Below are 27,348 nucleotides of genomic sequence, written 5' to 3' on the forward strand. Positions count from 1 at the left end.
TTTCTTTGCTTAACTTTTCATTAAGCTGCTGTTTAATGAAGATGCTTATAGCTTTTCTGTAGTGAACCAGGATACCTAAATACCAAACAAAAATTTTCTAAACAATAAAAGAACACGATAAGATAGCACTTTGTAACAGGTCCTAGCTATTCCAAAGTAGAAACGGTTGTTTATTAAATTACCAAAATCGCTTTCACAATTTATGTTCTTGAAAAAGTTTTTCGTTGTTCAAAACTTGAAGATAGCTTTGATAGACCAATTGTTGGCTGAGATGTTGCAAAAGAAATATCTGCTGAAGCTTTTGGCCAGACACTAATCATAGCAGAACTGTCTGGAAAATGATCTATAAAGATCAACCAACAATTGGTCCAGTTATCAACGCTATTTTCAAGTTTTGAACAACTAGACTTTCAAGATCTACATGAGCCAATGTTTCCATTTATGAACGTTATATTTTAAGATCTGTGCAAAAACTCGGCTAACAGATGTTTCCGTATATCAAAGCTATCTTCAAATTTATGTTCTCTTCGTAGCTGTACAACCACCTGTTAGATTCTAAAAATCCAGATTTATTTTTATATCATGTAGCCGTCGCAAAGTAGTCTCCCATGAAAGTGATGCAGGCTAGAAATGTAACATTATTATTATCTTGAAACAGATAACACCTATGAACGATCCTTGCCATAGGGTTATGAATTAGTTCAGGTGTTCTTGGTTTTAAACTAGAAGTTTAAACTAGAAGTTAGCATTTTATGTCTAATATACGAATAAGCTATAGGATCATTTAGTATGTGGTAGGTGTTTACCACTAAACAGCATTTTTCTCCTTTATCTTAGGATGATCTTTCCTCTGACTTAACTTTGAAATTAACAATAATTTAATTAGATGAGATTCGTCTAATTCAAATGGATATTATGTGCAAATGTGATGACAAGGAACCCACTTTTAGACAATAATGTTTGGAAACGGCTTGAATGAGAAATTGTGTATATTTGTTACTATGTTGAACTTGTAATAAAGTTTTATTCATTATTCATTCAAGCCATCTCTAAACTTGAAAGGATATTATATGCATCGCTTGACTGAACGCTGACTTCACAAAGTAATACATGACAAATATGGTAGGGATTTTGGGTACACGAAACAAAATGAATACATAAAACACAAAAAATCAAAGTGTAACTTGAAACACTATTTATACATATTAAACTAAAACTTTGCATAGAACACAAGAACATGGTGTACCTTTATTTACAGCAACAGGAGCACAATACAAAACATGTTGATACCAAATAAAATAAAGGCATATAATTTGGCTCATATATCATAGAGTATAAAATACCTTCCAGTAACATAAAGAGATAAGGTAAATACAAATCTTAGCTATGTCTTTAATGACCAGAACATTAAAAGAGAATTTGCATTATAAAATATATAGATATATATTAATATTCGAGGTAAGAAAATTTCATATGTACAAAAACATCAAAATACTTCACCATTTACTTATATTATAACATCAAGACATCTGGACCTACATGTGAAGGCTGGAATTCTACAAATAAAATCTTCAAATACAATTGTAAACGTTTTAAGTTCTATAGTTGTATACAGAGGAGAAACAACAACTGAAAACAAAGAGTTGATATAAGACGTAATATGTTATACACTTGATCAAACATACCTATAACCTTGCTTATAAACTGTCACAACCACATACAGTACACCGAACATGGCAGCTGATGGTTATCTCTACTCTAAGAACATCTTCATTACCACTTATATTGCTTAGAACATCTTTCATTGGTTAATGGTTAATTCATCCATGGTTTGCTAAAATCCTTTTGCTAGCCTAGTTTCCCTATTGTGTGCCCCGTGTGGTTAAGCAATAAGTCTGCTGGCTTACGACGCTAAAATTTGGGTTTCAATACCCCTGGTGGGCATGGTACCCATACGCCATTTTTAGCTTTGTACTTAACAATAGTCGTCCCTATGTGTACCTCTTGGCAGTGATCTTTCTCTATAAGTGGAAAATCCAAACCTTTGGTCCAGAGGGTTGTTTGAATTTGTCAATGTTTTCACTAGTTTATCACTGCATTTACATTAAATTATAACATCACTGTTGTCAGGCGTTTTACTAATAATTCAATACCCCCTGAATGAATGGTCAATGTTGATGAGGTCGGCAGAGTCCTTGCAGAAGGTGGTGGTGGTGGTCAGGATGCAATCACCACAGCAGCTCTAGATACTAGTCTTAGCACTTTTGGCATCACAGTCTTGTTTTTGGCTAGTCAAAACAGTGAATGCTTTCTCCTCACTCTGAGGGAATTTCTCTACAGTTCTTCTAATTGAAAACACACTAGATTGGTGACGCGGTTTCTTATAACTGTGAAACCTATCAGATATGAGTTTATTTTTCATTTTGCTGACAATTCCTCAATTGGTATCCTTCTGAATACAATTAATGAACATTTTTGAATTCTTCCTCTTTGCTGGTTGTATCGATAGATCCACCACAGCTTGTTATTGATGCCTCCAAAGGTTTAGAAGAGGGAACACATAGATCACTGAAGGAAACAATCAATAAGTTGTTAATTGATAGCGTAATAAAGGTGGCCCCAGAAAGTTTCTTAGAAGCAAAGATGCTGCCTGCCTCTCTGAGTATCTATATTAATTCGTCATTCGTCGGTGGTATTAGATGGCAGGAAGGGATGGCCTACTTCCATTAATATTTGAAGTAGCATTTATAACTTTAAATTAAACAGTGAATGGCATATATGCTTATTCTTTCATTTCTTTATTAAAATGGATGTTAATATGTTAAATTTTGCAAGGAAAAGATGTCATAAACTCACTAACAAAACAAACACAGGTTGGTAAATGATAATAAAAAAAACAAAGTGGCCAGTGTCATCATTAAATGACATTTAATTCACAAAGATCCTCGTCTGTGATACATCATAATGCAGAGTTTTAGCATAAGGTAAAAACTGGTGAACTTCAGAATAAACTTCACATTTTCTGCAGAATTTTGAATGTGATGCAAGCCATCAGAGTTTCGCATCACTGCAGCAAATATTTTTTATAATAATATTGCTGCCCATGTATTGATACAGACAATGTTTGGTGTGTTGTCCTTCCTGATATATCGTGGATTACAGGTATCATGAGTTTGTTTGTGTGTTTGAAGTTAAGCACGAAACAACACATGGACGATCACAATGGGATTCTAGCGTTGTAAATCCGCAGACATACCGCTGTGCCATGGAGGGGGGGGGGGGTATCATGTCAACAAACATACCACATCAGCCAGTTGACAAAAGAAAATAAAAACTCAAAATTTATACTCATTATTGAGATTTTAATTGCTCTTTGCTACAACAGTTCTAACACAATCCAGAAACATCTACATTGATTTCTGGAAAGTTGGCGAATTTTTTTTGTGGAGCTGACTACTATCCTGACTCCTTACAGACACTGCAGGGATCTTGACTTAAATTAATTTAATTCTATAACACATTTCCATTTACGAAGTAATGAAAAGAGTCTTATGCTATATAAGTTTTAATGGTTTTGTTGTAAATGCTTAAAAAATATGAGAATTGCGATGCAACCAAAATCCTTATTAAATTTTTAATACTACTTTTTTTGCTTTTGATTCAACGTTGAAATGGACTTTCCTACAGACTTCCACTAATACCACAGCTTGAGTTCTTTTGACAACATTAAAAACATTATTATTTTTTGCTTCAAGCATTTTTTGATCATCTTTGCAATATTTTTTTTGAATGAAATCGTCTTCTCAAGCAACGATTCAACACTCAAAACAACTTATGTATTTCAGCTGATGTGATCTTATAAATGTATATCATACTGAAGTATGCACATTTGTACAACATGTATACATGGGTGTTGGTTGGTAGAAGATTTAATCCCAGTGAGCGTCACATTATGATGCCCCCACGGCTGAAAGGGCGAGCATGTTCTATGTGACAGGGATTCGAACCTTTGACCCTCAGATTGCGAGTCGAGTGCCCTAACCACCAGGCCATGCTAGGCCCAGCACAGCACAGAAATTTTCAAACTAAGTGAGCTATGTCTTTTGCATCATAGCGAAAAAAAAAATAGGAATTTCTACACCATTCATAGAATAAAACTTTCTGTTGGATATAAATTATATGAGGTTAAACATCAAAATTATTTATTGGCTAATTCTGAAATAGGGAATGTTAGAGGTTGGCGTTACAAGTTCATCTCAGTTACTGATTGATAGCTTTATAGACAAAGATTCAACCCTGGAAAAATAACATTTCTCGTGTCCATAGTATAGTCACATTAGATTATTTACCTGAAGGAAAATATTCGATTCAATAAATGTAAAAAATGGTGTGAAACCTTAAACATAGTGATATTTTCTGCATTACTTATACCACTTTCTCTAGTCCCTTGGTGGAACAGCGGTAAATCTTTTGATTTACAACGCTAAAATCAGTTGTTCGATTCCCCTTGTTAGATACAGGAGATAGCCCGATGTGGCTTTGCTATAAAAACACACACACACATTTTGTATATTGTGTATCTTTAATGCATTTAAAACACAGTGTAGCATCATTTGATGGAGAAATGCTTAAAGCACTATCATCTGGATAATAAAGGATCTGTTAATAACAACTGATGTAATTTATCTTTTCCAATGGATTGAAATAGTAGGGTGGCTCAGGTCTAAGCTAAGCCTTCTTCCAACCTAAACAATTGTGTGTTGCTGAGCATATCTTTATACTTCTTCTTCTTAGTATTGGTGTGGCGGATTTAGAGAGTCGGAGTTAATTTTTCTTCTTTGGTGTATTGCATGTAGATAACTTTTGGATTTCTTGGTATTTGTTTGGGAAATATAAAAAAGTTCCAGAAAAGAAACGAGTAGGCCTTCAAGTTCACCCCCCCCTACACACACACACACTACCAGGATCACGGATAAAATAAGAATGAACACAAATAATATAGTAAATAAATAAATAAAAATTGTTATGGGGGGGGGAGAACTTCGAGAAAACTCACTTTCACTAGACATGCGTCGAATATTCTACCCATCCAGTGCCAAAGTGAAAGAAATACATGCATTATTAATTATACCCTACTGTGCAAATGGTAGTGACCCTTGTGTGTATGCGTGGGTGATTTCCTGAATTATTCTGTATGAGAGGTGTGTTGTGGTATTCCTTAGGTACATTCGGAATACGATGAAGTTAAACATGACTAACGTCATATGGTTTTAAGCCCATTTCAAAATATCCTTATTGAGTGATCGTCATCAGAAACTGATATACACATAATAATATAGAACACCGAGGAACATATCGTGTTGACCCTTCTTGATACATAAATACCTTTTACAAGAAGTGTCCATCCCAAGGTTTTGAAACTGGGTGAGTAGTTTGTTTTTCTCCATACCCTAGAAGTAAGGTTGTTAACATGATATTTACTGTCATATGCGAGACCCAAAAAACAAACAGTATTAACTCCTTGAAGTTGAGAATTATATAATTTAAAATTGGTTTTCTGATTCCCTTTTCTGATAGATCTACAGACTTTAATTATTTTATGTTTCATCGGACTTAACTTTATCCTCCACTTATTGCACCACTCCTCTATTTATTGCTGCGTGAGTAGTCTTTGTTGTTATTTTAGGACTAAAACTAGAACTCCAAAGTGCTACATCTTTTGCAGATTAGGAAGCACAGCACATGATGAAACCGCTTTGAGGAACTCTAGCACTAATGAACAGTGGGTCTGACCTGGTACCCTTAACACAAACAAATGAACACTTATCATCAAGAAAGTTGGTAAGTCAATGAATAATTCCAACAGAAAGTTGGTAGTTCAGTAATTTGTATGGTAGCCCACTAATTTATTATTGTTAAATCCTTTAACTATTGTTTCATTTAGTCTTGCCAAGTGACCAACGGATTATTTATTATTTCTATATCCATTTTTAAATCGCATAAAATATTGTTTTCTTCGAGGTATTTTAGTAAATCTTTATTAACTATTTTTTCTGATAATTTGCCAGAGAGCTTTTCAGACTAATGTTATGATAACTTAAAGGGATCTCCCGTTAGCTTACCTTTCTTTTGTATCATTCATATTTTAGCTAATTTCCAAAAGATAGAAATATAACCTGAACAACAGGATAAGTTGAAAAGAGCACTGACATGTTCTAGAAGTTTCTTAGGGGGCTTGTTTGAAAAATGTATTGAATATATTATGATCTCCTGAAGATTTATTTTTGAGCTAACCTATTGCGAGTCTTAATTCTGAAATTTTAATGGGAGAGTGTTCATTGCCTGGGTTATAGTAAAAGAGCCATAGATCTACAGAAAATTTGAGATTGAATAAGGATGTGTTTGTATGGGATTATTTATATAAGTAAACCATGATGAGTTAAAGTTCGGGCCTTGTGGAAGTTGAAAACGTTCTTGTAATTGCTTTTTGAAGAGATAAGTTTTTGTTCATTCGTGTATGCAGTTATGTTGTACGATTTTAATGTTGAGATGTTGCTAATATTTTAATTTACTAATTTTTTTTAATATATTTCCATAATTTTGTGGGTCCTTTCCATTGTTTATTGTCAACGTTGTATATGTTAGGCCACATATGGATACCTTTATTAAACAAAGTGGTGACATCTTCTTCATGTTTTAACTATACTTTAACCAATTGGGTATGTGAGCCTGATGTGAAAGATGTCATTCTGCCTACTTTTCTAAATTGTATGTGTTGGCCCCTTAGTTCTTCCTCAATTTTTACATCTGCTTTGGTAATTTCAATTCCATAAATAACTATGCATGTTTCTTACAACTCGTAACATAGGTAAATTAATATGTAGAACTATATAAGGACTTTTCTCTAGGGTAAAATGCTTTTATTTGCGAGCTTTAATAGCTATAGTTGCATTTTCCTTATGTTTATTATATTGAAAGTAATCGATTTATCTTCTATATTCATCACAATTTACATATGGTTAATAGATTTAATACCAGATGTCAGTTATTGTTACGATTGTTGCCTAAATAGCTATTTTAACGCAGTGTTCCACAGATAAACGAATTTGTATCGCTCAGTACATTGCTACCCGATAAAGTCTCCGATAAGAAGGCCGAAAGGTCGCAAGTAATAGTCTTTTAAATAGAAAAAAGTCCGTGTATGCATGTTTCCATGCTGTTTTCTTCTGGTAAATGTGCTTTTATGTTAGTCGAACCGAATGCATCCCTGGGTCCATTGGATCCAATTAGCACATTATCCTTTAATCTGCAAACTGAGCTGATTTGGTTTACCTCGCTCGATTTCCTTTGCTGTTTGAGATTGGGTTGAGTAACCAGTTAAAGTAACCAGAATTGTCTTTAATAAAAGCTCGTCAGAACTCTAGCCTTAAATTCAGGGGTGCTTACAGTCTGTTCCATCCTTTTTCATTAACATCTCGAAGACTTAAGTGTATATATCGAAAACTTTCCTGCCAATGAGAAATCCCAGAAATAATTTGAAGCACTGACATTTAAAAACTAGAAAATAAACAGTATATTGCACAATAATGAATCCTATAATAAAATATGGCATAGAATAGATAAATAATAATAATAAAAGACGTATTCCGCTATCAAGTCTTTAGATATATTTCAAAAGTATAAAACGAAGTTTTGAACAAATATTCTTTATGCTTACTAGATGGCGCTATCATATTTTGCTAGCATTTTTTGTATTTTTCAGCGGCCTTCTTTTTCGAAAAAAAATAAGAACCTTATGTAACGCAATTATTAGGCACAGAAACGTACAGATATATAAATAAATCATACAATCAAATTAACATAAAAAACTCTTCAGTTCTTTATAATCCATGAAACCGAAGAGTTTCGTCTACGAAAGAACTTCAGGAATGAATTTACTACGTAATTCAATAATGTCGGGAACTGGAGAAAATGCTAATGTAATACATAAAATAACAAATGTAATGGTTTACTTCTATGCTTACAGCCTTATTCCTTGTTGTATATGTGTGTGCGTTTTGTTTTTGTTGTAGTTTCAGGTGCAGTACTTTCCTAAAGTTAAAAATTGTGTCCGTTCTAAATGGAACTTAGGGTTAATATATTACGGGTTAAACTGAAAATCGACAATTCCACAATAAAATAAGGTTAGTTTACTTACTCATCAAACAAATAGACAAACACAACTTTGTCAATGGTTTGTTTGTTGTTAATCACTAGACTACACAATGGGCTAACTGTGCTCTGCCCATCGCGGGTATTAAACCCCGATTTTTAGCTTTATAATCTCTTAAGATTTACCGCTGAGCTATCAGGGGCCAACTAAAGGAGGTGTGCATGAAGACGGAAGACTATGACATTTCTTTTTAAATGGAGATACATATATCAGGTGCTCCAACCGGTTACCCCATTAGCAAAAATTGGGAAGACAGCGTTTTTGTGTGTTACTAGAAAATATATTAGCTCATGTTTATGTAATTCTCTAGCGTCACCATCATTAAGAAAATCCAGCAATACAAAAAAGTAACTGGCATAAAACTACGACCACCTTATTCCAGAATTGGATGTCTGCACAATATACGTACAATACGAGGCAAAGCGAAAATGCGAAAAAATATTTGAATTTTGGTTAATAAAAATGTATATCTTTCTTATCAAATTAAAAGGAAACACACGTTATGTTTCGCACATCAAATTTTTAGTAAATTTTGTAAGTTTCTCTAATAAATTTTAGATAGTTTGTTATGTCATCTCTGAATTACTTATTTGAATAAGCAATAGATAGGAATAAAAAACTTATTTAATACCTGTTACTTGGTGATTGCACTGGGAAAAATTAATAAATTATAATATTTTACTTTCATATCAGTCAACAAAGAATTGTGACTGAAATGTTTTAGTATCCATTAGATTAAAAACACAATAACAACCTACGTTCTTCAGAAATATTTTATTTTCTTAATGTTCAGTATTTCACTTCCTGGCATTCAGTTACGCTAATTTGTAACAGGTAAATAACAAATATTCCATAATGAAAACCATATTGATTTTAGGCACATGACATCATAACCACATGATAAGGAAGCTCGTTACTTGTTTTGACAAGTTGACCTGATTAACGTTAGGCATTTGTTAATTAAGCTGTGCATGATGGAAGATTTCTGATCAGCTTTTGATTACTCAAATTCAAATAATAATAAAAAAACTAATGAATGTATCTTAAATATAAACTCAAGACTTTGTTTCGAACATTTCTCAGATAATGACTTTTGTTATTGATCTTCTTAAATATTTCATCTTCTCTCGAGGGCCTAGCATGACCTGTTGGTTAGGACACTCGACTCGCAAACTGCAAGTCTTGACTTCGAATTTCGTCATCGAATATGCTCGCCTTATCAGCTGTGTGGGCGTTATAAAGTGATGGTGAATCCCAATATTCATTGTTAAAAGAGTAGCCCAAGAATTGGCTGTGGGTGGTGTTGACTGGTTGCTTTCTTTCTAGTCTATCACTTTAAAATTTGGCTAGCGCAGATAGCCTTCGTGTAGCTTTGCGCGAAATTAAACAAAGAAACAAACAAAGGAAACGAAACGATTTCTCTTTAGTTTCCTGAGAAAAGATGGATTTCTTTAGAAGTTTCGACAAATACTTGGCTTCCCTTTCAAACATTTTTTATCAACCCTTTACGAATCGAAGACAGTTAAAATCTGGCACGAAACTATCAAGGTTTAGCCATAGGAAGGATATTGAACCTCGAAAAAGAAAGTTAATTAGTCTCGGTGTTTCAGAATAAAGTGAAATGTATGAAAAACACCTTAGTGAAGTAAAGTATTGGGTTTGAACTTAGTCAACCACGTTTTAAACAAATGCTTTTAACGTAGAGGTGGGTATTAATGCCAACTACATGTTCTACCACCTCCAAAATTTGGAGATGGATGAAAAAAAAAAGAGGAAAATAACTTTTTACAAATTTCATTAAAGTGTAGCCTCTCTGTACAGTACCTCTAGATATTTTGAATAGCACTAAAAACTACACAAAAATTACAATTTTTATTCATTTAAGGATGAATTGCATAATAGTTTTGTAAATTATAAACGCAGACCCTGTTGTATTATCTTACCAAAATGAAATTTTTAACCTAAATAAACACAGATGCCATGGCCAATTACTTACGCCAGGATAAAATTAATTCTTATGAAATTAGACACGTAGGTTTCTCATTTTTCTAATCGTAATTGTGAATCTGATTCACGTCACCCAAATATCAGATATCTGCGATCCAAAACTTCTCTACTTAACCGCAAATATATATAATAAATAAATTTAACTATTGTCTGAAAAGCATATCAATTTAAAAAATGTCAAAGCTGGCACCTGTAATCATATGTATTTGTAGAAGTAATAAGAAACATTTTAAAAATGTAAAAAAAAGTCACATTTCCTCCTATCGTAGATTTTTATTTACTCCTATTATATTTTAAACATTGCGTTCTTTAACCAGTCCCTTAAAAGAGGGTATGATAATAGTATTTCCAACCACACTATGTTCGCCATAATATGAAGTATTATATACCAAGTAAACATCACTTTCACCTTTATGTTAATGTTAGCACCGGTTTTTGATCATTTTTAACCTCATTCAGAGGTTAAACAAATGATTAAAAGCAGGAAAAAACGTCAATTTCCACATATCGTAAACTTCAAAGTATATGTACAGGTGGGTTAGACGGTGTTTTATATTTTCTAAAAATATTGCTTGGTTTATTTTGACCCAGTGCATATACACAGCTTGAATATTGTGAAGTAAGTGAAATAACACTCACACTTACTTTAACATAAGGTCATGTAATTGCTTGAAAAAAAGAGCGTTTGCCCCTGAAGAAGAAAGGTCTACCTTTCGAAAGCGCTCAGGTTATATGGTTTTTATCATTTTGTATCAAGAAATCTTGAACCTACATGTTCTTCTTACATCATGATTATTTATGTTAATTAAGCTTATATGTTTTATTGGTCTTATTACTCAGCCACAAGTAAATCGAATAAACATTATTTTAAATTTTTTTATTTACTGGATAGGAACCTCCTTAAAATATTATATGTTATTAACGAGTAAACATTTGCTTTCCAAAAAGTTTTATTCAAATATTTAGGACTGGGATGATTTAGAATCCTATTGATTTAAGAAGTTTAAAAAAACCTATGATTCGTTTAATTATATAAGCTAGTCCTTACATTTAGTAGACAACACGTACCTAACTTTGCAGGCCTTTATACATCTAAGAACAAAACTATCTCATCAACTTGACAAATTCAAGAATTTTAGAATTTCTAATGAAAACTGATATACATTTCACCCGCCAAATATCTGAGTTTATTCATTCATCATCAACTGTTAAAGTGACGACTGGTCTGAAAGAAGTTGCCACATAGAAATACCCTGCGATTATTGATTCATTAATAAATAAGGTTTCACAATTAGAAAATTACATTGAAACTCTGGAGAAAAAATGTTAAAATGTTAGATTTTGCTTTGAGTCTTTGAAGAGCAAAGTTGAATGTGTATTTAAATTTGTGACCGGATTTACCTCTTTGTATTTGGTCATATTTTCTCTTTTTCTTTGCTTGGATTAATATTTATTAAACAAATAGCTGCATTTAACTCTTTCGTAAATTATTTTTGTTTCAAGTGAGACTTCGTCAAAGTTTAACAGAAAAACTTTTAGTGTGTTAGTTGGTATTAGCCAATCAACTGCATCACGGATCTTCAACAAGGGCATGATTTAAATCTTCATTATAGCTCAAAATATCTGTGAATTTAAAACCCTCAAGTATTAAAGAGGTTCATCCCAACACTAATATATGCTCTAATACATGGCACGTGACCTACGAACTTGCACCTTTGAAGTGAATGAACATATACGAAATATATTTTAGATTTTGTACTCCAGATAAAATCAGGTTAACCTGGTTAAAAGTTGTGAGTTCTAAAAATAACCTCTACCGTGTATGTATACCGTCAAGAAAGCCAAAGTATTTAGAACCCGTAAATGTTAAGCAGAGAATAAATCAACCTTGGACAGCAGAAGAAAATAAGCAAACACAGGCGAAAAGATAAAATAAACATATTTAGTATTAGGTCTAATATATTTTCAAAACTACTTTCTTTATCCAGTCCAGCGGTCGGCAACCTACGGCTCGCGAGCTGCATACGATTCTTTAAGAAGATTTGTGCAGCTCTTGGTATATCTGCTTTGTCCACCGAGGTGAATCGAACCCGTGATTTTAGCATTGTAAATCCGAAGACATACCGCTTCCCCACCGGGGGACCTTTTCTTTCAATAATAACATGTTGCTGTGAATTGGCACCAAATGTCTCAACAGAATGCGTAACTTCTTTAAACTCAATGGTACAGTTGTTGATGCACCTGAAATAGTGAACAGCCATCTAAGACATTATCAGACAACAGCTGACTGTTGATTCTGACTCGCCACAATCGTACGGCAATGGCTGCAAGATTGAATCAGATGTTTGCGGCTGCAACTGGACACGATGTAGTCTACAGATGGTTACACAAGGTCAGCCTTGTATACCAGACACACATTGATATGTGTTATACTTACAGTAAGACAGAAACAGTTCATCTACAATAATGCCAAGAATGTGTCCAGTGAACCAGCGACATGTATAGCAGTATTATCTTTACATATGAGTTGCTTATTCGGAGAACTATGTCTACTTCATCTTCGTAAGGAAAGTGACGAATATGGTAGTATGGTGTGTACATAATTAAGCATTGATGAACTTAATGACCTAACCATTCTACAGAATGGTGCTAGGCCATTAGCATGGCCTGGTGGTTAGGGCACTCGCTGGCAATATGCGGATCATGAGTTTGAATCCTGTCACTGAACATGCTCGTCCTTTCAGCTGCGGAGGCATTACATTGTGACAGTCAATAACACTAATCGTTGGCGAAATAGTAGCAGTTGTGGTGTATACTAGCTTCATTCCCTCTATCTATCACTTCTAAATTAAAGACTGCTAGCTCAAATAGCCCTTGAGTAGTTTGTGCGAAATCCAACGAAACAAAAAGCAGATTGGTGACATTAATGCCTGCTTCTCATGATAGGCACCACACCTTATAGCCCTTTGACTTCATCCTAATAGGCAATCATGCCAAATCCCACCATACTGATTTTAAGCATACAACATCAACGTCAAGCAGCTTAATAAACAATCACATGCGTTCTAGACCGCATGACTACTCATTTGATGCCTTATCTGGAAGAATATTGAATTAGAAGTGATTGATATTATTTCATAACGGTGGTTTTGCCATTTCATTTGTCTTTTGGTGATTGTTAGCAGTATATATATCTTATATTAACATAAATCATTGCAATAATAAAGTAAATAAATAACACCTTCAATAAATGTTCGAAGTTCGAAAAGTATGTATGAACCACACAGTTTCTACCCTGTATACTGAAGAACAACGCAAAGAGACTTGACTTTTTTTTAACTTTTATTGAGTTGTTCGGTCACAATTAATCGTTACCAAATAAACAACACAGCTTCGGAGTTAAATATCTACAATAAAAGCACATTAGAAGTAAGTTTGAGAAAAAATACACCACTATAATACACAAAAGTTTTAGCGTATACATCTTATGGTTAATTTTATCACAAAAATGAGATTTAAAAATCATTTATACCTATAATATAATGGTATTAAGTATCAGTTAATAAGACGTGAAAGCAGTTGTTTGGTTATAATGATTACTCTACTGTGTGAACTATTGTGAATTAATCTACTGTAATCAGTGATAAACCTAATGTTCATTGTTACACCACAAATTTTCAAAACGTTATTTCCCAAACCAAATATATCCTTCATAATATGTTCTGTAGATATTAAACATTTAAGTTGCTTTCTGAAAAACTACACTTACATAGATGCCGTAAAGATAAAACTACATTTTTTTGCAATTTTAAGTGGGTTTTCATATTTCTTACTGAATATCTAAGGTAAACTACACATCTAACATGAAATTAATTTCCATCTAACTTCAACAATCTTATCAAATATTTCAGTTCTCTATGATTGTTTACTATGATGCACAAATACATAAATCTGAACTGTTGCTTGACGGAAATTACGAAAGAATATAAATAAAACTTATAACAAGATCTTCAAAACTTTTGTTATCAAAGATACTATCTTTAAAGTGCAAAACTTTTGGAATTGCTACAAAACGTTCAATGACAACAAAGTCAATAATTTTCACGTATATGAACAAGGTATACTACGTCATTCTTAGTTAAGATTTAGTTTCACAAGTGTGAAATACTAATTACAAACACATATTTTCCTATGTTAACACTAACATGTTCACTACAAGACAACGAGTATAAGATAAAGACCAGAAACATGTATGCATTTACTTAGATGTTTAATCAAATATTAATATATTACTCGTAAAATTTCACGCAAATGATTAAAGACATAATAGTTTTGGTTATATTCGCTCATGGTTGTCCAATAAAAACACCAGTGTTCTGATCTCAGTAATTCAATTATAGGCTATAAGACAAAAATACTTTTGTTATGAACTCCAGTATTGTCTTATGAAGACCAATATATATATATATACTCTACAGGGCATTAGTTATAAGATAAAAGTAAAAATTTAAATGTTACCGAAAAACTGACGATTCATTCACTATTTATTCGTGTCTTTATAGTATTGTTGGACTTCTCGTATTCGCGTATTTTTAAAGTTTTTTCTTTTTTTTTTGTTAACTAAAATATTTTAAAGATTTATAGCTATGAGTTTTAAATGAAAAAGATCTGCATTAGAATATTATTCTAAGTTTAAAAATTTCGGAATTTCTTCACATATTTCTTCAAAAATGTATAATCTAAGAGAAATAGGAATTACACGAACAAAAAAGCATTAATAAAAAAAGAAAAGAAATTTAAAACACACCACACATTAAAATTTAAAACACTGTAAAACTAATGAAAAATGACATAAAACCACAATGAACATTATCTACATGTTTCTTTGATGTGATACACCGTCATCAACATCATGTCCAATTACGATTAAAAAACAGCATTTTAATATAATCTACACATAAAAATCACCACTAGATATATAGCATACAACATACAGAGAATTACATTTCTTATCCTACGTATAAACACACAAGATAGTTTATTGGACGGAGTCACTGATAAGGACTACTTGAAACCTCACAATTAAACAGGTTCAAGGGTCATAATACCGCGATTCAAGTGCTTTTGTGCTAAGTGCGTGCAGGTGTGAAATGACTCATGGATAGCAGCTCTTACACTCAGTTTGTTTAGAAAATTCCTTAAGGTTAGCATTATGAATGTTACAACTTTAAATAACTAAGAACATTCCTTATAAGATTAGCATACACATTATTATCAACATACTCTGAAATTACGGTCACTGTCCTGATATTTGGATCAAATCAAAAACTCGTCCTTTCTATAAGTGATTATTAAATAAAAATGTTTATACTACTCAAATCAAATAGTTCTGAGGAAGGATGTTCATACAAAAATAACTATTAATTGAAAATCAGTTCAATAAACAAATCTTTAAAACATCTTTTATATAACAGATAATACTCACTATAATGTAATATAATAAAGATCAGTTTAAAAAATACAATCTAGTAAAGTCATTTTATAAAACTTATCTATAACTATACCGGTAAATTTAAAAAAATTAAATTATTTGTATGTTAGTTTACATTTTAGTAAACATAAGGCAGTTCAGAATCTCTTTTGTTTGTTCGAGTTAAAAACCTATAAAGCGATTAATCTAATAAAAATAAAGCTCAGATACATTTTGTTGTAGGAGTAGTGATTTATGCCAGTTAGTATGATAAAACCCTGATTCTTTTCTTTTGTATGAGTTAGAATAATTTAATCAAGTTAATCAAACAAAATTCAAATTATCTTTTGAAGACAAACATTACTATAATCTAGTTAACCCTATAAAACCTACTCTTATCACTATTTCTTATAATGTAGATATCTTATCTTAGGAAAAGCTAGGTACGTCTCGGTTGTGTATAAAGTTAACTATAAGTTAAAACGTGTCAGTTAAAGCCAATCAGAAATGTAAGTAATTATAAAATAAATCTCAGTGGGGTGTAATTAAAATTGGTATAAAAAAAGTTATTTGGTATTTTGAATATCACAGGTCGCTTTTTTGTATTGATTAATTTATACCAAATAACACTAGGGTCGCTATGAGTTGTTTAGTGCAAGAGTGCTAATGTGCTGTACTGTTGAGACAAATTACGCTATCCAAAATTATACTTTACAATTATATACAGAATTATGGCAGGCACACAGAATTCACGGTTGGGAGAAATTTCCTCCTTACCATTTATTGTATATCTACAGAACTACAGTTGGTCCCAAGTACAACCAAACTGTCGCTTCAAGCAATGTTTGTCTAAACCAATTTTCTGGCAGTAGGGCCAGTACACCTTCTACTAGTACTAGTAATGTTAACTATTAGCTACTTACAGGACTTACTCTTTTTATAAATAAAGTATCTGGGATATAAAAAAGGAAGGTATTAACATTTTGTAAATCGTACTCATTACATAGTAGATATTCTTGAAAAATATGGCATAAGCTGGTTAAGTATATGTGATAGCTTGTGATTTAACCGATCCTTATTGAGATCTGTGAGATGGCTTAATTACTGGAAAACTTATGTAAATCTGTTACATAACTTAGACCTTAGTCGCATGATAGAAATCTGATAGTGAGCTTAATCTCTAACATTAGGCATGTCTTATTTATTATTAGACATGTCACCTAGGTCTGATTGATAGTTTAGTGCATAAACATGCGACGTACGTCTATCGTATAACGTAAACCGGAAAATAAAGTTATATTGGTCTATCGTATGGCTCAAACTTTAGAAAGTTTTAGTGGTCTAGTAGATAACATAGGCTGTAGACATGCTAAATAGGTCTAATAGTGAGCTTAGGTCCTAGACAAGTTATAAAGAGCTGATAGCGAGATTAGGCCTAAGACAAGCTATACATTTCTGATAGTTAATCTAAGACCTAAACAAGCTATAAATACCTGACAGTGAGTTTAAGCCCTAAACAAATTATAAATATCGGACAGTGAAATATCGGCCCAAGACAAGTGAGTTATAATTATCTGGCATTGAGCTGAGACTCTAGACAAATTATACAAATCACACAGTAAACTTAGGCTCTAGACAATTATACGGATCTGACATTTATAGAGACGTTATAAAGACCTTTAACTAGTGACCTTAGGCTCTTGACAATATTACTAAGGTCTAACGGCAATCTTAAACATTAGAAATGATTAAACAAGTTCGATAGTGAGCTTAGGCCTTACACAATTTATATATGTACCAAGGTCTTATAAATGTAGTATAAGTTTAATAAATACATAGTTTTAAACCTTTAACGTATTATACAGGTCTGATAGTAAGTTTAGTTTTATAAATATAATGTAGTTCTATATACAGATAGCTTAGGCTCTATACATTTTATATAGCTCTAATAAATAACTTACACATTGTTGAGTTAAATAGCTGTAATATAATCATGTCTTGGAATATATAAGTGGATGTAATACCTAACTTTAATCAACTTAGATTAACAAGATAGATAGTTAGAAATACGTGAAGTTGGAAATAGGTGAAGTTGCATGTTATAGAACCAAATGATCTGATGGATAGCTTAGGTATCGGCAGAACTCAATGGATCTTGATCATGCATACAACATTTGCTAGCTATATGCAAAGTTTTTGAAACCTTTGTTTTTTACTGCAAATACAGTTTTGATAATTTGAAATACATTGAGGTGATATAATATGTAAAGTCATTTAATACCTATGCTATCGTAATTCTCTCTTTCTAGAAAGCGCGTTGTTGAGTTATTTTGATCATGAATATATATAAAACCAATAACAGCAATTTAGTAAAACTTAAACGTCTATTAAAATGTTTTGCGTTCGCTTACATTAAGCGATTGAGTGCGTGTTTTTCTTATAGCAAAGCCACATTGGGCTATCTGCTGTGTCCACCAAGGGGTATTGAGCTCCTGATTTTTAGCATTGTAAAGCCATACATAGACTTACCGCTGTACCAGTGGTAGACTAATCGAGTGAGAAAACCGCTTTTATAACGTGCATTTGTTTCACGGCTGTTTTGTAAAGCTAATTTATGAAAGTTGATTACAAAAATTTCTATTTCAAATTTGTACACAATTTTACTTTACTTTAAATTTGACCTATCTCATGCGTATAATAAAAATGTATAAGTAAATACATGTTTTAAATATAAGCATTTACAGTACAATACGTAATGATTATGATGAATGTTAAGAAGCTGGGAAGTAATGCATCTGATAAATTATAAACAGAATCAAAGTAACCAACTTGTAAACAGAAACTGTCAATATTATTAGTAGTAATTTTGAAATTTTGTGTAAGTTTTGGCCATTTCAAGCCCTAGCTGTTCATTGTAACAAGAGTGTAGAAGTGTTATTACTGCACATAATTGTGTGTGTCAGAAAACACTGTTGTTTTTTTTTACCATTTTATCTACCCCTCGAGCAAGAAAGTACCTATAAACTGTCCCTAAATGCAGAGTCGTATCATATTGCACACAAAACTATCTGTTATTAAGTTCATTAAAACTAATCTCCGAACATATATTTTGTTCTCTTTGGACGAAAGTAAAGCTGAACCTTCCAGAATGTCAGTTTCATATCGTCGCCTAATGGATCCCAGCCACTATAATGGTAATGTTGCGTGCTATTTTTTATTTATGTTATTTTTTTTTTATCATTACGCCTCATATCCGAAAGGCTATTTTCTGCGTGCCATATATGTTCTAATGTTAAGTTCATGCTTACCTTAATTCTTTTTGTTTTTGTCTTCTCTTTCACTGAAAGGATATATGAGGTAACAAATAAATACAAAAACTATTCACCCTGACTTGCTATTACCAGTGTATTTTTTATGTAATACGAAATATAATTAACTTATATTAAGTAATAGAAGTATTTCATTTTTGTTGAATTGCATACAATATATTTACTGTAGTCAGTCGTTGAGATAAATCATTTAACTAAATCTCGTCACATCTAGAACAAATAATTTTCCCGGCAGACCTGTCTAGCTTGACAGGTACGTCATGGGAACACAGACAAGTAGTAACAGGTGCACTCGTTGCTCCTAGCAACCGGTTCATTATCTGTCGTAGCGACGTCATTCACGCATGCATAGGGCATGATTGCTTGCTGTCGTGACCAGCGTTCACCTGTACGTTTGGCTTATCTGCAGATCATTAAAGTAAGCTAGAAAAGCTGACATATAGCTTACAGGAAACAGGTAGCTCAAAGCGTATGTGAGTCACTATAATCGACCTCCAGGGAAAGCTACCAGCCCCGGGAAAAATGACTGACTGGCTACACAGATAGTAATGCAAGCTAAAGATAATATTTCGTAAAAATCACTGAAATTAAACAAAACTTGTTAGGCTTTTTTTCATAGTATATTTTGAAACCACTTTTGTCACTTTCAATCTAAGTTTCTAGCATATTATTTACGTTTTATTTCAAATAATGTATCTTTAATTTCTATTTTTAAGATTATATTCCTGTTAATTTCCGATCTTATCCTTATATTGTTGTTTTGTAGTTAAGGCAAATTAGCAATAGGTTGTCAAAACGAATAATATAAGAATATTTCAAAACTACCCTAGTGGTATTATCTCTTTGTTAGTGTAAAAGTAACAACAATAGAAATTCCAAAAATGAGGCTTTTTGTATTTCAATTTTGTTAAGATATAATAAAGCTGAAACTTGTGAAATCACGAAGAAGCCTTGTCAACAAGTATTTGAATCATTAAACTAGTTACAATTAAATTGTTAATGTTTTTGCCTAATCGTACACTGGTCTTTAGGCTTAGATCAAAGACACTCAGGACTTTAGTTATTTGTTAATGCTTACTTAACTTTAAGTATAAAATATTAGGGTACTTTAACAAAATACTATATCAACTACAAATTAAATAAATAAAACGCATTTTACATGCCTTTCAAACGTTTCATTAAATTTATTTCTGAACACAGAAGAATAGTTTTCAACAGTATACTGTAAGAGTTATACAAGGGAAAATATTACCGTTATATGGATATATATATTGTTAACTGAGATGTACTTAAACGATTAAATAGAGTTACGAGAGTAACAGAGCCAGGTAACTCAAAACAGACAGATTTTGAGTGATCCCAAGGGTTTCGTGATAAAAGACACGCCACAACCATGAACTAGCTTCAGAAGTGCTCCACTAATAGTCCAACAATCGATCGCCACTTACAGACTAATCACCATTATGAAAATTTTATGCTCCCTGTCACGTTTTGTAGGTCCCACCCCACACTGGCCATGTTGACAAAGTGGGGTAATTACGAGGCGCCATTGTTCAGGAAACGTTTCGTGCTCCTGTTCCTATATACATAAAAATGAATTGCATGGCGGCGGCGCTAATCGATTTTGCGGCAATGGGTAAGTAGTGCGCTTGCGCTGGAAATGTAGACAACCTGAGATCGCAAATTACGATGGCTCCTGTGCAAACAGTATATAAAGCAATAACAAAATGTATCTGACAGAATAAAACATTCAAGAATGCTGTGGTATAAGATGAAATGTAATTTATTATTTTCATTTTTTTATACTTTTGTCAACTGAGAACCCTTATACTTCAAGATATTACACAGAAATTTGTAGAACACTACATTACACGCCCCAGAACATCGAAGTCATTATTTATACTAAAAAAATTCAGCATGAATAAGTCTAAAAGGCAAATGAAATTTATCTATCTTTAGATTAAATCTAATATAACTTCAAACTATACATGAAAAACAAAAAAAACACTTGGGATTTAATGCTATCTACTACACATATCAGAACTAGAAAACTGTGTCATTGCATAAGGTATCTATAACGATATAAGATAGTTTTGAATTGTTTAAATTTTCTTTTTCTTTAATGACAAATATATTAGATAGGTAAACCAATTCCAAGTCCATCTTTCTGACTTTAGTAGCTGTTACATATATCTTCCAAGTCTTGTGAGTGTTTGGCCTGAAAAATAAAACAATATGTTTTTATATCTGCTTTAGATACGTTAGTTTATAGGTTTGTTGTCTATTTTAACGTTTTGATAAACAAGAGTTTATTTTGAAATAATCGCCTTAGTTTAATTTACTTGAATAAGAAAAAAAAACATTCTGTGATAAAAACAATTTCCTGTTTTCCTATTAAGCAAAAAATATTAATGGTGGTTAAAAAAGTCCCTAAATTAAAAGTTAAACAAATTTTTTAACTTTATGTGCATTTTTATTGGACAAAAAATCGCTAAAACTGTACACAATAGTATTTGTTTCATAAATATAATGTTATATTCAAATAGTGACATTGAAATATAAGAATTAAGTAATTTGTTGTTGTTGTTGTTTATTGTCCCCGGTGGGTCAATGATAAGTTTACAGACTAACAACGCAAAAATCCGGGGTTCGGTTCCCCACTGTGCCTTTACGCTAACGCAAATCTTTATTTATTATAACTAACCGTCATTAAAGAGGTGTTTTTTAAACTTGCTTAGTGGTATGTCTGCGAGTTTCGAATACTCGTGGTGGGCAGAGCACAGATAGCCCATTGTGTAGCGCTGTGCTTTACTACAAAGAAACATACATATGTGTTTATATATATCTGTCAATTAATGCACCCTTCAAGTTACGAAATACCAAGTTGTATCGTTCGAGATTTTGGATTATAAGTACAAGCTTATTAACTGTTGACAAGGGTTTGAACACCGTACTTTCTTGTAAGTTTCTGTGTTTAGGCAATAGATCTTTGATGGTACATAAACCATAAACTATAAATCTTAATAAACGCGGAACAGCTTAATAATCCTCAGGATAAAAATAATATTCCAGATCATTCGAGAGCAGGATAACAATTGTATCCTCAGGATACATATAAAAAACAACAACATAAAAGTAAGTCTGGTGATAAGAACTAATAACGCCTTGGGTGGCTTAGTAAGTTTGAGTATTTATAACGCAACTTCGCGTTTAGCAACAAACAAATAAAAGTTTTCTGAATGGTCACTCTACCCAATAACACTTCATTTAGTTGTTTTTATAAGAAAAGTATAATAATGTGAAATGTAATGTAATTAAATTAAATTCAAATAACAATAGAAATTTATCACCAGAGTTTACCAAAATGAAAATTTAAAGGGAATGTATTTGCAACTAAGAAAATTGTGGTCACCAACTGATAATAACTTACAAATAAAAAGACAATTAGACAAGTCTATAAATTGAATCGGACGTCAGATGTGTTATAGTTGACCAATTGCTTCAACAATAGTTAGGATTCGGTTACCTTAAAGTGTACTATGCAAAGGACATTACAGAAACTGTCATGTTACAATAAATAGTTAGTTCAAAAATCACTTATCTCAGCTGCAAATAAGAAAGCACAGCTTCAGAGGTGTTTACAGCAAAATTATGGAAAGTGGATGATCAGAAGCATGTGGGGTGGTCTGATGAACGTGTTACATCTTTTTCTGTACTGCCGGTAGAGTATAAATATGGATCAAATCTCATGAGTCACATGGCAATGCTTTTGTTGTTCCAACAATGAAAGCTGATGGAGGTGATGTAATGGTGTGGGAAAATTCACTTGACCAAGTAATTTTTATTCTTTTACGAGAACGCATAACATTCAAGCATATCTGTACAATGTTTACAATTATTTCTGATCCACAATACTACACTTCCACCTTGATGAGACTCTCTAAGATGATAATACAATAATTCGCTTCACTCGTACTGTCCGAAATAGAATAATTAAGAATGACAATAACTTGATTCATTCTCATTAGGCCAGCACAATAACCGAATTTCAACCTGTGAAAAATCTTTGAGATGAACTTGAATGTCGGATTGATCAACATAATCTTCTGTTGACAATTATGAATAATTTTGGAAGATATTCGTCGACGAATTGACTATAGAGAAACAAATCACGTTGAATTTAGGCTACTGTCACGGTGAACTATATATTAGGCAAGAGAGTCTTAATAAATTGGCCAATCAGAGTACCCAACAGTCGAAAATGATAGATCAACTGAAACCATAATACGGAGTGATATAAAAGTTAAAACCAAGTGACTGAACTAAATATTCACATCAGCAGATAGATAGTGCTATCTTAGTTGAAACCTTAGGTAATAGCTAAATTATAGATTGGTTTGTTTGTTTGTAATTAAGCACAAAGCTACACAATGGGCTATCTGTGCTCTGCCCACCATGGATATCGAAACCTGGTTTCTAGCGTCGTAAGTCCGAAGACTGTGCCACTGGAGGGTGAAGGATAAAAAAAATGAATATACATCATGGAGTTTATAGATCGGATGAGAGAGCTATGTATATGTATATTAATGCAGTACTAAAAATCTACAATAGAAGGTAAAAGTTTCAAACTTCAGCTTAGTAACACAACTTTAAATTAGAATAGTAGCGAGAAGTATAACAATTGTAGCCTCTGAAAATTTTTAAGAGCACAATTAAATAGAAACTGGTGCAAATATTGAAACCTCAAAATAGACCCAAGAAACCAGACTAGATAGCAAACTGTATAACAGTTGAAAGCTGTCTAGAAAGAAGAGATATGTAAATTGAAGTTTTTGAAAAGGTTAGACTACAGCAGGAAACAAGCAGTATGACAGCTGAAAACACGAGAAGTTAAGGGTCAGCCTCAGCAAACTTATTAGGACAATTAAAACCTTGAGATAAAGCTAAGAATCCAGATTAGGAAGAATACATATGAAAGTTGACGTAATTGTATGACAGCTCAAGACTCCGGGTTATGGAAAGATGCACATTAGGCGATATAATAATGAAAATATGAATAAAGAACCGAGTTTTGATGAAGGGGACGAGATAGTTACATAAGATGTGGGAAAGATACAATACCTTAGGCGTTTAGATAAATATTATACAAACAATGAGAGACGTTGAATATTATGATACGAATTTCGAGAATTTTTAGACAATGTGCGTTGGTTACTAGAAGTTCAGGATAAATTTCGTAAAGGCACAATTATGATAAAATTATAATACAACTCTCAGTGTCATGCTCAGAGTATAGAAAGATGGCGATTACTTTAGAAGGTCAAAATAAACCTTTCAAAAGGCAACAATAGAAGTTACAATACAAGATACTCTATATAAAGTTTAGAAAGCTGTGGATTAACTCAGGACGAGGAAGAGTAGTGACTGGATGGTCAAACAGATTTGTCAAAAAGCATTTGTATGATACATTTTGTGATAGGAGTCCACTGTATTGTGTCAGCTTAAAAATGACGAGGATTAGTTTTGAACGTCAGAAGGCAGTGACTGGGAGGTCAGTACTGGTTTAGCAAATAATATTGATGTAATAAAAGCTGTAATACAAGTCCAGCGTGTTGATAATAGCTTAGAATGATGTAAAGTAGTAATTGCAAGGTCAACATAGATATGTAAAAAAGCAAGGATATGATAAAAGTTTTAAAACATGTATAATTATTAAAATTCAGAACTTGAACGATAGGATTACGACTACATTGAGTAGTGACTGAGAAATCAAAATAAATCTGTTAAAAAGTAGGGATATAATAAAATTGTAATAAAACTGTCAATAATTAAATTAAGAATTTATAAGGACGAAATTTAGACAGAGAAAACGGGGAAGAAAGAGTGGCCAGTAAAAACTGATATGAAAAAAACATGGATATGATAAATGTTATAATACATATCTTAATATTACAAAACGACGAATTTAATACAAGTTTCATTATTACAATTTAGAGTCTAGAACAACAGAAATAGCTTAGAACGACGGGAAAGACTGAAAAGAATGTCAAAACAGATCTTGAAAATAGTAATAAGATTGCTACAAGTTATAGTACAAGTTCAGAGTGGTGTAAACAGTTTAGAACGACGGAAGGTAATGAGTGGAAAGTCTATATATAGATGTAAAAAAGCATGGGTATTATAAAAGTTGTAATACAGTACAGTGAAGTGTTATCAGTTTAGAAAGATGAGAATTAACATATAACGACGGAGAATAGTGACTAGAAAGTCAAATAGGTATGGCATAAAGCAGGGATAAGCGAAAAAGCATGGATATTACTAGATGTACTTGCGCGGGGTCCCCGAAAGTGTTCTGTTTCAAGGGTAAAGAAGCCAAATTTATGAGTAACAAAGAGCTTATTTCTTGCTTTTGAAGTTCATATGTCATGCTGTATTGTAGCCTACAGAGTACATAATTCTTCTCGTGATTAACGGCATGCGCACGCTTTACTGACGTCACGACCGTACAAATTGCAACTTCGAAGCATCCCTTATGTGAAGTCATTTTAATATCTGCTTACTGACTAACAGACAACACACTACTGTATACTGGTGCGAATGGTTAAAAAAGGTGACCTCTCCAGGCGGCCTTCAGGCCCCTTTCTAGGGAATAAAAGTTATAGTACAAGTCTAAGTATTTGTATGTAAAGCTTAGAATGACGGGGATTAGATTAGGACAATGAAGAGTAATGACTAGAAGGTCAAATAGATATGACATAAAGCATGGATAAGCGAGAACTTATAGTACAAAAACAGTGTTGCATTAACAGTGCAGAAGAACGGAAACACTGAAATTAAGATCAAAATAGGTCTGTAAAAATGCATATATACTATAAAAGCTGTAATAAAGTAGAATGTATAGTGTTAACAGTTTAGAAGAATGATAAACTCTGAATTTAAGGTTTAAATAGGTCTGTAAAAATAGAATGGATACTATGAAACCTGTAATAAAGTACAGTGTAGTGTTAGCAGTTCAGAAGAACGGTAAGCACTGAATTTGAGATCAAATAGATCTGTAAAAAGCAGAGAGTAAAAAGAGCTATAATAATAATGTAGAATCTAGTGTTAGTAATTTAGAAGAACGGTAAGCACTGAATGTCAAGTAAAAAAGTGTTTGTAAAAAAGCATCGATACTATAAAAGCTGTAATCAAGTACAGTGTACTGTTAACAGTTTATAATAACGGTAAGCACTGAATGAAAGGTCTAAATAGATGTGTAAAAAAGTTTGGATACCAAAAAGTTGTAATAAAGTAGAGTGTTGTGATCACAGTTCACAAGAATGGTAAACAATAAATTTGAAGTCAAAATAGATGTGTAAAAAGCATGGATAGTATAAAAGCTGTAATAAATTATAGTGTCGTGCCAACAGTTCAGAAGAACGGTAAACACTGAGTTTAAGGTCAAGATAGATCTGTAAAAAGCATGGATACCATAAACCTATAATAACGTAGAGTGTAGTGTTAACAGTTTAAACGAACTGTAAGTATTTAGTGTAAGGTAAAAATAGTTGTGTAAAAACCATGTACACCTTAAAAGCTGTAAATAAGTATAGTGAAGTGTGAACAGCTTAAAAAGAACAGTAAAAACTGAATCTGAGATAAAAATGGATCTGTAAAAAGAAGCATGAATACTATAAAAGTTCTAATAAAGTATAGTGTAGTGTCAACAGTTTAGAAGAACGGTAAACACGGGGGTTGAAGTTAAAATTGATCTTTAAACAAAGCTTTTATACTCTAAGAGTTGTAATAAAGTAGAATGTAGTGTTAACAGTTTAGAAAACGGTAAACACTAAAATTAAGGTCAAAATAGATATCTAAAAAGTATGGATACTATAATAGCTGTAATAAAGCATAGTGTAGTGATAACAGTTTAGAATAACGGTAAGCCCTGAATGAAAGGTCAAAATGAATATGTAAAAACATGGATACTATAAAGCTCTAACAAAGTACGGTGTAGTGTTCACAGTTTAAAAGAATGGTAAGCACTTAAAGGAAGGTCAAAATTGATCAGTGAAATACATTCTACTTTAATACAGCTTTTATAGTATCTGTCCTTTTTAACAGTTCATAAGAACAGTAGACACTGAATTTAAGGTTAAAATAGATATGTAAAAAAGCATGGATATTATACATTTTGCAGTGTTATCATATTAGTAGAAGGGTAAGCACTGAATCTGAGGTCAAAATAAAGTTGTAAAGAAGCATGGATGTTATAAACGCTGTATTAAATAACAATGTATTTCAACAGTTCATAAGAACAGTAAGCATTGAATGTAAGGTCAAAATAGGTC

This window comes from Limulus polyphemus, unplaced genomic scaffold (genome assembly GCF_000517525.1).
Source record: "Limulus polyphemus unplaced genomic scaffold, Limulus_polyphemus-2.1.2 Scaffold276, whole genome shotgun sequence".
Classification (NCBI taxonomy): Eukaryota; Metazoa; Arthropoda; class Merostomata; order Xiphosura; family Limulidae; genus Limulus; species Limulus polyphemus.